Here is a 14,356-nt window from a genome sequence, read left to right as displayed (position 1 = left end):
GACAAGTCGGAAGCCGTCCTGTTCACGAAGAAAGGAATAATCACTCAAAAGATAACTATGTATGGAACTGTCATCCCGTGGGGGGGGGCTAAGACTGTGAAATACCTAGGAGTCACGTTGGACAAAACCTTGACATGGAATCCCCACATAACACAGCTAATTACAAAATTCCGAGCCGCTAAATCAAAACTCTTCCCCCTAATTGCTCGGAATTCCGTTCTTTCTTTAGACAATAAGTTGCTCTTGTATAAAGTCATGTTGCGATCCATCATTACGTATGCCTGTCCTGTTTGGGGTTTTGCCAGCGAGATGCATATGAAAAAATTACAGATTCAACAAAACCCGACTCTACGTCAAATCACAAAGAGCAGGTGGTTTATTCGTAACGTGTCAATCCACGAGGAACTTAAAGTCCCCCAATTAAAAAGTTATATGGCCAAATTAGCTAGGAAATTCTACAGAAAAATAAGTAGTGTAACATAATGAAAGCATACCCTATATGGATTATAAGTATAACGATAATAGGAACACCAAAAGACCTGGTGCACTCTTAAGAGCACTTAATTAAAAGTGTGCGTTTAACTTTTATTAAATGTGGCCTCTGCTCATGCTAATTCAAGTTAATGTTAATTTAGCCTTAAAATACTTTCATGTACTTCTATTTTTTACTGCATTCAGTCCTCCATTAATTAATCTTATTTCCAAGGATTATAGTAAAGGTTAAAAACTCTCTTGTTAGCATAACATTGGCTGATTAAGATTTCTAAGCCCCTCCCCCCGTTTCGGCTCAACCATTCACTAAATTATGTATGGCTCTGGAAATCCTACCCTGACCCCTCCCTCAAATGCCTGCCGATGGTCTGACTATACAGTACTATCTCTTCTTCCCTCCAATAGCCTTAGCTCCAGATCACGTGACCTCCTGGACCCTTGGACTTAGTGGCAGTTTGGACGTTCTTCCAGTTCAGCGACAGAAAACAGCAGGGTGACTACGCCTCTCGAGTTTTCGAAATGAATCTCATTGTTCATCGCATTTAATTGCAAGATATGCATATAACTATTTTAAGCTCACCTCAGTATTCAAAACAACATGCCTAAAATTGCTATTAACTGAAAACAGTGATTTTTCTGCATCTATTTGGTCAACTCCGCTTAACGAAATTTAGGTTACCTCATCCTGGTTAATGCTAGCAAAAAGAAAGATATGCCAAAAATTCTCTTCATCTGTTACATACAGGGTAGGGCTTTGCCTTGGTGCCTGACTTCTGTGACTGAGTCACCTTATAAGCCAAGGAGTAAGGTCATGCACTTCCTCACCTGATGTGCTAGAAGAAGTGTCTACCATATGACAGCTGGAATAAAGCTGGCATTGCAGCCAGCTATTCGCGGATCACAGCGGAACTTGGACAGTCAATTCATTCGACGGGTGGCTTTCATGCGTGAAGGTTATCTGTCTCCGACGCTGCTATCTGGATTTAACCACATGATTACTTAGACGTAAGTCCCTTGCCTCGTGCATTTTCGCTGTGCCTAGTGAACATCGCTCGATCCTTGTGGACCAATCTTATGCTATTCTTAAGTTTGGACATGATATTGATCATCCTGAAAATAAAGAGATGTATGAAGCTCATAATAATGTAGATGTTTTACAAAAACAACTAAGAAACGGCAAGCCTGTGAAGTCAGCGCTACGGAAAGCTGAGAAGACCTTATAGAGAAGGAATGCTATGGGTTAAAGCTATTCTACGATAAAGACTTCCTTAGGGGCTTTTCTAAAAAGGTTCCGATAGTGATCGAATTTTATAGAAGACAAGCTGAAAGGAAGAGCAAGCAGTTTCTCAAATCCGATAAGTCTACAGATGATGAGTGGAAAACGCCGACCAAGACTGCAAAGATTTTCACTGCTCCTTTTACGGAGCCGTTGAAATCCCCTGCGAAGAAGACTCCCGCTGCTACTGAGGTCTCCGACGTGGTAACGACGAATAATTTTGAAGCTCTTACTGCAGTTCCTGATCCTGCTGCCATGGATTGTGCTGAAAATTTAGATAAAGCTGTTAATGATCTTACGCATGATTCGGCGGCTAAGACTGATCCTAAAAGTGAACGAGTGCCTCCGATTTTATGCCCAAGACCGGATGTGAAATAGAGTGATTTACGAGGACTCTTCATCAAATATGGTGTTAAGGATTATGTTGGTGTCTTGACTAAAGATAAAATTACTCTGACATTGAACTCAACTGATCATAGAGATAGAGCCCTAGCTGTGCTAATGAAAGATGAAGTGCAATTTAGCACTTTTCGTCCAAAGAAGGAAACACCGCTTAAGGTGGTTATTCTGGGCCTGCCTGACGACTCGTCTGTGGAGGAGATCAAGGCTGAGCTGATCAAAGACGGATTTCCTGTGTTAAACGTGACTGTTGTACCTCTCATTATACAGCGAGGATAAGTCTGGCAACAGCTGCAGGAAAAAAAAACTTGGCAGTGCTGGAATGGCAACAGCGGATGATATTCTACAGATTTTAATATTTTATTTTTGAGTCGATGTTTCCTTTGCGATACTATTGCGTTAAAACATTTGAGTTTTGGGTGAATGAAATGAATCCGATGCCCCGCTGCGGATATTAGTAAAATATATTGAGAAAATTAGCTGCGTTGGAAAGGATGAAACCTTGTGTTTGAATTTCCGGTATTTTTCCTGCGTCGAGTTCAGAATATTATGCCAGGCTTATTCACGCTCGTGCAGATAAGTTCAAATTTTGTTTAATGTGTTTATAGTGTATAACTTGCAAATATATGAATAGAATTCTATTAAATAAACATTTAAAATTCTGGAATGGTGTTTTAAAATTTTAGATGTAGAGTATTCACATTGCTATGTCGGAGCCAGTGGCAGTCAGGTATAAAGTAAAATTGTTGTTTGCTCGAAGACATAACAAAATGGCGAGCCAGCCAGGATTGCGATCCTGATTCGAATGTGTTAGGATTATTATGTTAATATAGTTGAGAAAGTATTATGTTTGCTATATTATATTATTGTAGAAGTAAATATTAATTTAAGTGATATTTGGAAACGTAATGCATTTTATCGTCTGCAATGTTGAATTTCGTATTTGTATTCGAATTAGTTTCAATTTTCAATTGAAATGCTATGCGCTAAATCGTCTGCAGTGTAAACGTAGAAAAGGTTATGCGTTAAATCTTCTGCTGTGATATTCAAAATAATTTTGTTCTGCTGTATTATGAATATTATGACACATTGTTATTCATTTTTATTATATTGAGTTATATTTTTGGAATTGCTGAGTAAAGACGTTTTTGAGGATTTGTCGGATTGATGATAACATTACAGATTTTGAGTTTTAAGTGGGTCCGCATTTAAAGATAAAATGGATGTTGATATTTTGAAGAAAAAGCGTGCAACGGCACGCAATGCCTTTACTAGGACGGCTAAGATTCTAAAAACCGAACTTTGTAAAGATGTTCAAGTGGATAGAGATGTATTGAAAGACAAAATTTTGAAGTTGCAGATGATAATTGCTGAGTTGAGATCTTGCGATTCAGAAATACTAGATTCAATGATTAAGGAAAAAGCCGCTGAAGATGATCTGGAAACAGAGGTCATAGGTTGCGAAGAATATTCAGATGAGTTTATAACGCTTAATCGTCGGGTGAAAGAGAATATAGATAATACGGTTGACCGTAGTGTCAATACGAGTTCTAACACGGATAGTAGCATAAGTGCTTCTAATGGAAAACGGTACAAGTTGCCGAAAATTCAAATTAAAAAATTCGATGGACAATTATTAAGTTACCTTACATTTTGGGGTCAATTTAAAAAGATCCATGAGGATAAGGAGCTTAATGACGTTGACAAATTCCATTATTTAGCTCAATCAATGTTACCCGGAACTCGGAAAAATCAGGGTGGGAGGATGTTGTACCTCTCATCATACAGCGAGGATAAGTCTGGCAACAGCTGCAGGAAAAAAAAACTTGGCAGTGCTGGAATGGCAACAGCGGATGATATTCTAAAGATTTTAATATTTTATTTTTGAGTCGATGTTTCCTTTGCGATACTATTGCGTTAAAACATTTGAGTTTTGGGTGAATGAAATGAATCCGCTGCCCCGCTGCGGATATTAGTAAAATATATTGAGAAAATTAGCTGCGTTGGAAAGGATGAAACCTTGTGTTTGAATTTCCGGTATTTTTCCTGCCAAAGTTGCGTCGAGTTCAGAATATTATGCCAGGCTTATTCACGCTCGTGCAGATAAGTTCAAATTTTGTTTATTGTGTTTATAGTGTATAACTTGCAAATATATGAATAGAATTCCATTAAATAAACATTTAAAATTCTGGAATGGTGTTTTAAAATTTTAGATGTAGAGTATTCACATTGCTATGTCGGAGCCAGTGGCAGTCAGGTACAAAGTAAAATTGTTTTTGTTCCACGACATAACAGTGACGCAGTTTACTAGGAAAAGAGATGATAAAGCAGTTAAGCTGCCGGTTTTCTTTGCTTCATTCAAGAGGAAAGATGAAAGCAGGAGCATCTACAGAAAAAAACTCTGCTGGATCTTAGGGTCAAATTTAGAAGGTACAGATAATTTAAGCAACATGATTTGCTTTAGATGTCAGCGTTACGGCCACGACCAGATGTTTTGCAGCAATTCACCAAGATGTCTCAAGTGCGGGCAGGGACACCTGACTTACACCTGCAAGTTAGCCAAAGAAGTGAAACTTACTTGCGCGAACTGTAAAAAGGATCATATAGCCAGTTCGAAGTTGTGCGAATTTCGCCCAAAAGTTCGTAAAGCCTCTGATAAGAAGAAAATGAATTCAGCGAGGAAGCCGCAGTCAAAGAATTTGCCTCCGCTGACTGAAAAACCAATCTGGAAAGACAGAAGTATGCCATCAAAATCCCACCCAGATGCTATCCACCCAGATTTCGCGATGGACAAAAACTTACAGATGACTGCTGCCAAGTTCCTTGAATTTGTGGAAAAATTGTAAGAAAGTAGAATCTCCGCAGGAAAAAGTTTTACTTGCCCTGGGAATGGTCGAACAGATGATAAAAATGGACTCATAAATTTCTCCTATTTTCGCTATATGATGAACTTGAATTAACTTTGCTTACTTTCTAGTGTGCTCGGGCCTCAGGTGATGGCACCGCCATCCGAACTTTACGTTCCTGCTCTGGTTAGTAGTCACGCCTACTTCTCATGACTGACCTCTTTCTACGCTTCCCATGCTTTAGGCTCCTTCCTCTGCAGTTCAGGATGCTTTCTTATGGAAATTACTCGTCCGACATTTCTAAAGTCATGTGCCTCTTAGGCTTGTTTGTGATCGAGCCGAAGACGTCGCGCTTTGCGCGATATTTCAGCGATAACTGTGCGGATGTAGATGTGGACAGTCAGTTAGTGCCTCGTCTCGCGAGCTGATAGTCAGTCATTGAGCGAATGTCTCGAAGTCTAGCGCCGAGATGGTCGTTTAGTGTATCACGAGTTGTAGCTTCAAGAGTCTTGAGAGTACGTGAAGTTCCGGGAACGACCAAGCAGAGTCGGGAGCTGTTCTCTGCTGCTTTACAGTGAAGCTGTTTTCACCATTATAGCCTGATTGCCTGAAGGCTGTGTCGCTAAATGTTACAGCGTGTGTATAAGGGTTCTTCGATGACTTAAAATCTTGTTTTGGAGTTGTCCTGAGAATACTGGCCAATAAAGTGTGTTTTGATACTTCATCAAGTGCTGTTGTCATTATTCACTCCAAATCCAAGAACCCCGTACAGTACGGATATAAAGAAAAAAAATAACGCAAGAACTGGTGTCAGAAGTGGGATTTGCGAGTGAATGCCAGTGACTCGCCTGCAGAGGAAACCCATGGCGGAGGAAACGAAGACTTTGATGGACTTTTTGCCGAGATTAAAACCGAACTGAAAGAAATGAAAGCCGGACTGGAGGAGATAAAGGCTGAGATCAAGAGCGAAATAAAAGTCATACAAGAAAAGATGCAAGTGGAACAATATAAGATTAAAAGAGAGATCATGGAGCTTAGAGAGGATACTGGAGCAAAAATAGCAGCTGTGGAAAACGATTTGAAGAAAAATTGAGAAAATTCCGGAAAGAAGTAGATGTCTCGAAAGAAAACCGGTCTGAACCCAAGAACGGAACTGAAGATTTCAAGGTTCCCCCAGTTTATTCCCATACGGTAATCAAACCAAGCACATACCATGGAAAATCATCATGGAGTGTATATAAAACCCAGTTTTCGATCTTGGCGGAAACTAACAAGTCGGAGTCACACATGAAGGCTTCGCAGTTGGCTTCGTCACTCCGAGGAGGTGTTGCAGACATCTTAGGGGTCCTCTCCGAAGACCAGTTTTCAAAATTCAACGCCCCCTCGAATGCGCTGGAAATGAAATTCGGGGAAAAGTGCGCAAAGAACTGTAGCCGTCAGCAGTTGAAATCTCGCCAACAGGAAATCACGGAAAGCCTTCAAGAACTGGCGACTGACATTGAGAGGTTGGCCCATCAAGCATGCCCGGACTGTCCACCTGATGTCCGCTAAAATCTGTCCCTGATGCATTTCGTCGATGCAGTTAAGGATGTGGAAATCCAGAAAGCTCTCAGATTGGCGGATATGAAAGACCTAAAATTTACCTTGGACTGCGCCATTAAGTTCGAGTCGGCCCGACAAGCGACTCGAAGAGATCGCCATCCTATTAGAGCGGCTTAAATAGAAGATCCAAATTTTAATGTCGCAAAACTGAGAAAAGAAATAAGAGAGATTCGGGAGGCGTTAAGGAGACCGAATAAAAGCAGTGCTAAAAGGAAATCGTAAGGTGCTGGAATTGCGGATTGGAAGGATACTCCGCAGAAACGCGAATCAAGACTGGGAGAAAGCTCTCGCGAAACAAAACAGAAAAACTAAAATGCGGCAATCTTACGGGACGAAGATTGCCAGACAAACGTGAAGCCTCTCTGAAAGTTCTTCAAATCTCTTCAATGAGCGGCGGAGATAACAGACTGTTCGTTGAAGGATACGTGAATAAGCATCCTTGTAAGATGATCATAGATACGGGAGCAAATGTAACCATCGTGAGAACACATGCAGCTCGGGAATCGAGCGAAACGTTGCCCTGGACTCCGCCCTGTGTGACTTTACAAACAATGAGAGGTGATAAGATTCCCATTGAAGATAAAATTAACATCACCATTACCTTCAGAAATGAGACCTACCAGCAACTGGCTTTCGTCGCTAACATCGCGGACAAATCAATACTCGGACTGGACGTTTTTCGGAAGTACGACTTTACTATGGACATTAAACGTAACGAAATGCGCTCTGCAAAAGAAGATGTAACTGTGTCTGAAATGCAGAACAGCATTCCCTCAGCTCACCAAATAACAACAAAAAGGTGATAAGATTCCCATTGAAGATAAAATTAACATCACCATTACCTTCGGAAATGAGACCTATCAGCGATTGGCTTTCGTTGCTAACATCGCGGACGAATCAATACTCGGATTAGACTTTTTTTTCGGAAGTACGACTTTACGATGGACATTAAAGGTAACGAAATGCGCTCTTGAAAAGAAGATATAACTCTATCCGAAATGCAGAACAGCATTCCCTCAGCTCACCAAATAACAACCAAAACAGATGTCACCATCCCTTCGATGATAGAACTGTTAATAGCCGGCTCCATAGAAAATGATAGCTTCAGATTTGGACTAACTGAATACCCTGAAAATAGCCCAAGAGAGATTATTAGTAGCCTCCGCATTAGTAGACCTTTCGAAAGATTTCATCCCTGTGAAAGTGGCGAATGTTAGCCACAGACCGAGAAGCATCCAAAAGGGTGAAGTGCCAACAACTTGGATTCCAGTTACTTGCGTTTACAAAGCCCCACTTGAAATTCCAACTGAGGCAACTAGGAAATTAAAGGAAGAACTTCTGCAGAGTGCAAACTTAACCCAAGAAAAAAGACGCGCGGCAGAGAAAACAATTAAAGAATTTGAAGGTCTATTTTCTAAAACATCCAGAGATGTTGGCCGCACAAAACTGACGCAACATCGAATTGTCGAATTGATACGGGGGGCAGCATCCCAGACATCTACCATTCGCATCGCAAAACAGGAAGAGGTTGGAAATCTTCTGAATGAGATGCAAGAAAATGGCACTATCGAACCATCCACAAGTACATGGTCATCTCCTATAGTTCTTGTCCGGAAGAAAGACGGCTTGACAAGATTTTGTGTCAATTACCGGAGACTAAATAATGCCACTAAGAAGAACAGTTACCCTTTTCCTAGGATTAACGATACCCTAGACACTCTATCAGGACATAAGTGGTTTTTCAACTGTAGACCTCAAAAGCGGATACTGGCAAGTGGAAATTCATCCCGATGATAGACCCCGGAGTAGAGAACTCTGCGAAGCTACTAGCTAGGATCTGTACCTAGGCAATCTCGGCCACGGGGGTATAATTTCACGAACCTGGCGGTTTCAGAACAGGGGGTTGTGTCGTCTATACCAGTGGTTCTTAACCTTTTTGAGCCGCGACCCAAATTTAAGAAAAATGTTTATGTCGCGACCCAAAAAAAGTCAATATTTTTTCATTGCTTTATTTTAGAGCATATTTGTAAAAACCTTTAATTTTACAATGATGACTTATTTAACTTACAAATTTTTTATTTTTTTTATAATAATAAAGTTAAACAAAAGTACTTTTGATCCAAGAAAAATTTAATAAATAATCAAGTGTTTTTAATATTTTTATTGACCAAACTAAATAAATTTAAAACTTTTTAAAAATAATTGAAATTTAATCTTATAATAACATTTTATACGCTTTTAATGAGAACCTTGTGCTTGAATACATTTTGAAAGATCTGCAAACCTGGGTTGAATGCTTGTCAAGGAGCACCTTAAATCTATTTCTGGATTTAACTTGTTCCGGTGGTTGTTTTTGATTACACAGAGAGCCGAAAAACCAGCCTCACACATATATGTTGTTGAAAAGGGCAATAATACTTTAGGGCTTCTTTAACAATTATTGGCTTTTCGGTTTTTAGATTTAACCAGAAAGCACATAAAGATTGAGTGTTTTTGTAAAAATTGTATCGAAGTGCTTGGTCACTTTGAATTTCTATTAATTGTTCTTGAAATTGATTAATATTAACAAATTCCTCATGCAAATCACTTACGTCAAAATCAAATGGCATTCGAACCCAATTATATTTAAAAACATCGTCTGCAGGAAAATACCGATCTCTGTCTGCTATTAGTTTTTCTAAATGATTGATAATAATTTTCTGTGTTTCAAAATCTGTGATATTAATATTCTTGTCTTCAACAAGTAAATTAAGAGTCGGAAATGAAGCAAGTTTCTTTACTTCAACCTTATTTCTCCATAATTTGAGTTTATTTTTAAAACATGTAATTTTTTCAGTTAATTCAATAATAGTATGATTACATCCTTGCATAGACGTATTTAGATTATTTATTTCAAACAAAATATCTGCCAAATAAGCAACTTGAGTAATCCACTTCAACTCGGAGAATTTAGATGCTAATGGGTGTTTCTTTTCTCTCAAAAAAATTTCGACTTCTGTCCGCAATGATAATACTCTTTGAACAACTTTGCCCCGGGACAGCCATCTAACTTCAAAGTAATATAATAAATGTTCGTATTCTGCACCAAATTCTGAACACAGTTCGCGGAAAATTCTACAGTTAAGAGCTCTTGATTTTATAAAATTGACTACCGTAACAATTTCATCCAAAACGATACTTAATTCGGGCGATAAATTTTTTGAAGCAAGATTTTGTCTATGTAAAAAACAATGAACCGATAAAATTTGTGAATTCATTTGTTTTGCTCTTGTCGAAAAACCCTTTTGAGATGCTGTCATGGCAGCTGCACCGTCGGTGCAAATACTGAAACACTGATTCCAATTTAATCCTTCTTCTTTAAAAAACGAATCGACAATGAGAAATATATCTTCACCTCTAGTTTTTGTTGACATTGATTTGCAAAATAAAAAATCCTCCTGTGTATCTGTTAACCCTGGATACCGCACGTAAACCATTAGTTGAGCATCGTTACTTACATCTGTCGTTTCATCCAGTTGAATAGTAAATAAACCAGCAATTTTTATAGCAGAAATAAATTGATTCTTAATATCAAACGACATATCATTAATTCGTAAACAAATTGTATCATTTGATAATGGTACCTTTTGTAATTTCTTTGAAATTTCATCTCCGCACATGATACGTGCCATGTCAATGGCAGCAGGTTTTATAAGTTTTTCAGCAATATTATAGGGTTTCTTTTGTCTTGCAATATGCCAAGCCACATAAAAAGAAGCAAGTGTAGCTTGTTTGGTAGAAATTAGAAAACTATTACTACTTGGTGCATCTAAACGCTGTCTTTTTAAATCGGCTTCTTTTCTTTCGAAAAAAGTACGATCTTTTCCCTCAAAGGAAAAATTTGTATGTTTTGCATCAAAATGTCTTTTAAGTTTGTTCGGTTTCATCGATTCATTACTTAGTATTTCACTGCACAAGACGCATTGCGGCTTGTTCATTCCTCCATCATAAATGCAAGTAAACCCTAATTCTAAAAATGCTTCCTTGTATTCCCGTTTTGCCATTTTAGGGTGATTACAATTTTACAATACGCACTGCAGCTTGATCACTCCACTTTTAATAAACAGACAAAAATTGTTTCTAAAATGCTTGTATTCACGTTTCATGATTATTACACATTCCACTGTTATTCACAACATAATACACAGAAACGAGTTTTTGACAAAGAACTTGCAGCGGAGTGCAACTTTTTTACGTAAATATCATTAATATGCAAACAGAAATTAACAGAATACAATTTTCCGTTATTACTTCTTTATTCACACGAGTTAAATCGATAATATCTGCTTACATGTTTACAACCAACGGAAATTCCCCGGTTTCTTAAAAGTCGAAGTAAAAGTAGCTGATTGAAAGCGCTTTTAATTTTTACCAAAAGGTGTCACTACCGGAGAATGACTATGTTACCTACAACCTTATTGTGTCTGCGCGCACGTAAAGCAATGGCGTGAGTATTACCAACACCTCATAGAAGAAAGCTATAAGACAGAAATTGGATGTCACTTCTAGAAGGCCATTCGCGAAGAGCGATAAAACCATTGCATTGTTTTAGAGAATAACTTGTATTAGAAAAAAAACTCTTCTAGTAGGTGTTGGTATTACTTATTTTTGTATATTAAAAGTTTTTTTTAAAATTTGACTTAGCGCGACCCAAAAAATATGCTTCGCGACCCATAGGTTAAGAACCGCTGGTCTATACGGTCTGACCTCGGGGAATTGGCGTGCGTCGTATAACAGATGGTTCTGTAGCTTGGTGTGGGACGGCACTACGGTGTTGGATGGCACCGAGTTTGCTAGGTAATGTCCTGATGTGACGCGCTGCCCTCAAAGTACTGACCGGAGCAATTTAACGATCAGTCAAGTCCATCAGGTGATCAGGTCACGCCTCCGCCGAAAAGCCGAGAACAGGGAGTGGTGACCCCTCGGGCCCGGCCTAATAAGCGGAGTGTTTTTGGAGTTATCTCGTCTGTGGCTAGAAGCTGGTTGGGGACCAGTTTTACAGACAAAAGTGAATTTGTTAAAAACTCCTAAGTTGAATTTTACAATGGGCTTTAGCTAAGTTTTGGAATTTGTCGCCCAGTACTCCAGCCCAAAGAGATGGCTCACCTGCTGTTGACCTGCCCTTTGCCTAATATGTATGGCGGTGTCTCAGTTAGAGAAACAGTTAAAATATCAGTATCAAAGAGAACTGGGGGTAAACTTCTAATATAACAGAAGTTATATTATCGATTTTTAAAGTTATGCGGGTGCAATATTTACATGATTCGTCAAAATTTCTTGAAATTTTAATCGACTAGTTTAGAGAAATCACTCATACAAGCAGGATATTCACATTTTTATGAAATCTGAATGGAAAAAGGAATTACTTTGGAATCTTGTCAGCATCTTACAGTCTTAAAATTAATATATCATGTGTAACGATGTATTTTTATAAAACTGTGCAAAAATACATTTTATATATTATTTTATATAAAAATGTTTATCAAATTAAATTAAAATTTTAAGCTAAACAGAGTTATTAGTTTAAATCAGCTTAATATGATACGGCAAGATATAATACAGTCGTGTAAAGAAAAATATGTCTTGACGGTGAAACGTCCCGACGTCGAAACGGCCACGTCGAAATGGCCACGGCGAATAGTCCCATTCCCGATTGTTTGTACTTCATTTTATTATAAATCTATTTCATTTATCTTGTTTCATAGTTATAAAAGGGAATTTTGCCTTTATCTCATTTACTGGTTGACAGAAGTATTAAAACAGTGAATAGTTTGAAAGAAAATTCGGTCATAATCTTATGCGACAACCTTGTTAAAAAGTAATCTACATACAGACAAGATAATGTCGCAGATACATCTCAGTTTCCGAAATAAATGACATGATTGTGAAATTTGGTGCATTAAATGGTTATTTTTGACAGAAAGAAATGTCTTGTGTTAAATCATAAACGAGCATTATTTTAATTCTTAACTTAAATACAGCCCTTTTATCAAATTGTAAAATTCATTTTAAGGAAAATTTAGAATAAAATATAGATACAGAATCTTAAATATTTTTACCTTTCAAAGTGGAATTTTTGTGGTTTTCCCAATGCCTATGCAATATGAATGCCAGCAAATTTCCATTAGAGTGTCCTGCACGGCGGCAGTCCTCCATTTAGGTAGATAGCAGTCGCGTACTTTGAAATAATTCAAATAAACCAAACAAAAACAAAAGCTTTCAAAGGGGGGGGTTCACATTTTTTAGCGTTCTTATACGCAAATGATTTAGATATCTCAATTCACATTATCAAATATTATAATTTAAGTAAATAAAAGTAAGCTGATGATTTCCACATAAGCTATTGAATAAATCTTGCGAAACATCAAACATTTTGTCTACTCGTTTCCCAATGTTTCACCATGACAAACCTATTTCTTTTTGTTTCCGCTTTGTTTATTTGCCTTTTTTTAAAAAATTACCGTAACCTGAATTTTACTGGAGCTATTAGGTCTGCTGAAGTCTCGCAGCGTACATTATAATTCAATATATATTATAGCTTTTGAATATCAATAAATTTTATTTTCAATAATCCACTAATTCGAGTGATTACAGTTTATTGTTTTAGGCAATTATCTTGAAAATGGTCATTTACATTCCATTTTAGGCAACATACGCATTCTATCAGAAAACGCGATATCTTGAGCATTATCGTTACAGGAATGTATTGCATATTCAACCATTTCAAAATGTGTAAATATAGCATAAATTCTTTTTGAGTGTTTGCTCTGAGAGTTTCCTTCAAGTGAAGTTTAATGGAACTTAGTTCACGAAAATTTAAAAGTATTAAAACAGCCTCCGTATAATGCATGGCTCACCAGCGGTAAAGTCCCTAAACACTGGTAGTTCAGTCTGAGGTCCAATGTCGCGAACGAGCTGACTGCATGGGCGTTTTCGTGATTTTCCCCATGTGTAACGTGTTAATACGAGCCATTTTCCCTTAGAAAACGAAGGCACCCCTGCCTTCCATGTAGTACCTTAGGGCGGAACACATAAATAACAATAATATAATGCATATAGTTTGCCTCTGTATAATGTATTCCCACTGCAAAGCTTTATGAATTGTGCAGGAAAATATATTATAAGAAGTATAGCAATAAGAATATATTATCGAATTTTCATTTCAAGAGAGTAGTGAAACATCTTTTCAGTACTGAAGATATTAAAATGATCAGTATTGTGCTATCAGTAAATACAAGTATGCTAATCCATAGAACTCACTTGACTTTTTTGCATTTGCAACTATAATATAATTATAATTGTTAAAAACACTTTATCCGTATTAACTAAAATTATAATGTAATTCCAATTCAATTCATCAGTACTCGCTGTTTACTGCACCTTGAGAGAGAAGTATTATTTTTATCTATAATATAAAATACTTTTCTTAGGGGGGAAAAAATGTAGACAGATCATGTCTAGGCGAGCAGCCTTTGGCAAGTATTGCCAGTGGGAGAAAATTAAGAAAAATAAGATCCTAATTAAATTTCGGCCATACCTGGCGAATACATTTTCTCATATTGTCATTCGACAAATTATAAGATCTTTCATTTATCTTTAAAATTTAAACTATGTGTTATTGACTGAGAAAATTTGGTAATTCATTGTAGTTAATTTATTGTTAAAACTACAATTGAAGCAGCCATAATTGCAGTTGTAATGC

Source organism: Stegodyphus dumicola, chromosome X2 (genome assembly GCF_044657685.1).
Source record: "Stegodyphus dumicola isolate Sdum_Otavi_A_Nest chromosome X2, ASM4465768v1".
In the NCBI taxonomy this organism is placed as follows: Eukaryota; Metazoa; Arthropoda; class Arachnida; order Araneae; family Eresidae; genus Stegodyphus; species Stegodyphus dumicola.
Note: the sequence above shows the minus strand (reverse complement) of the source record.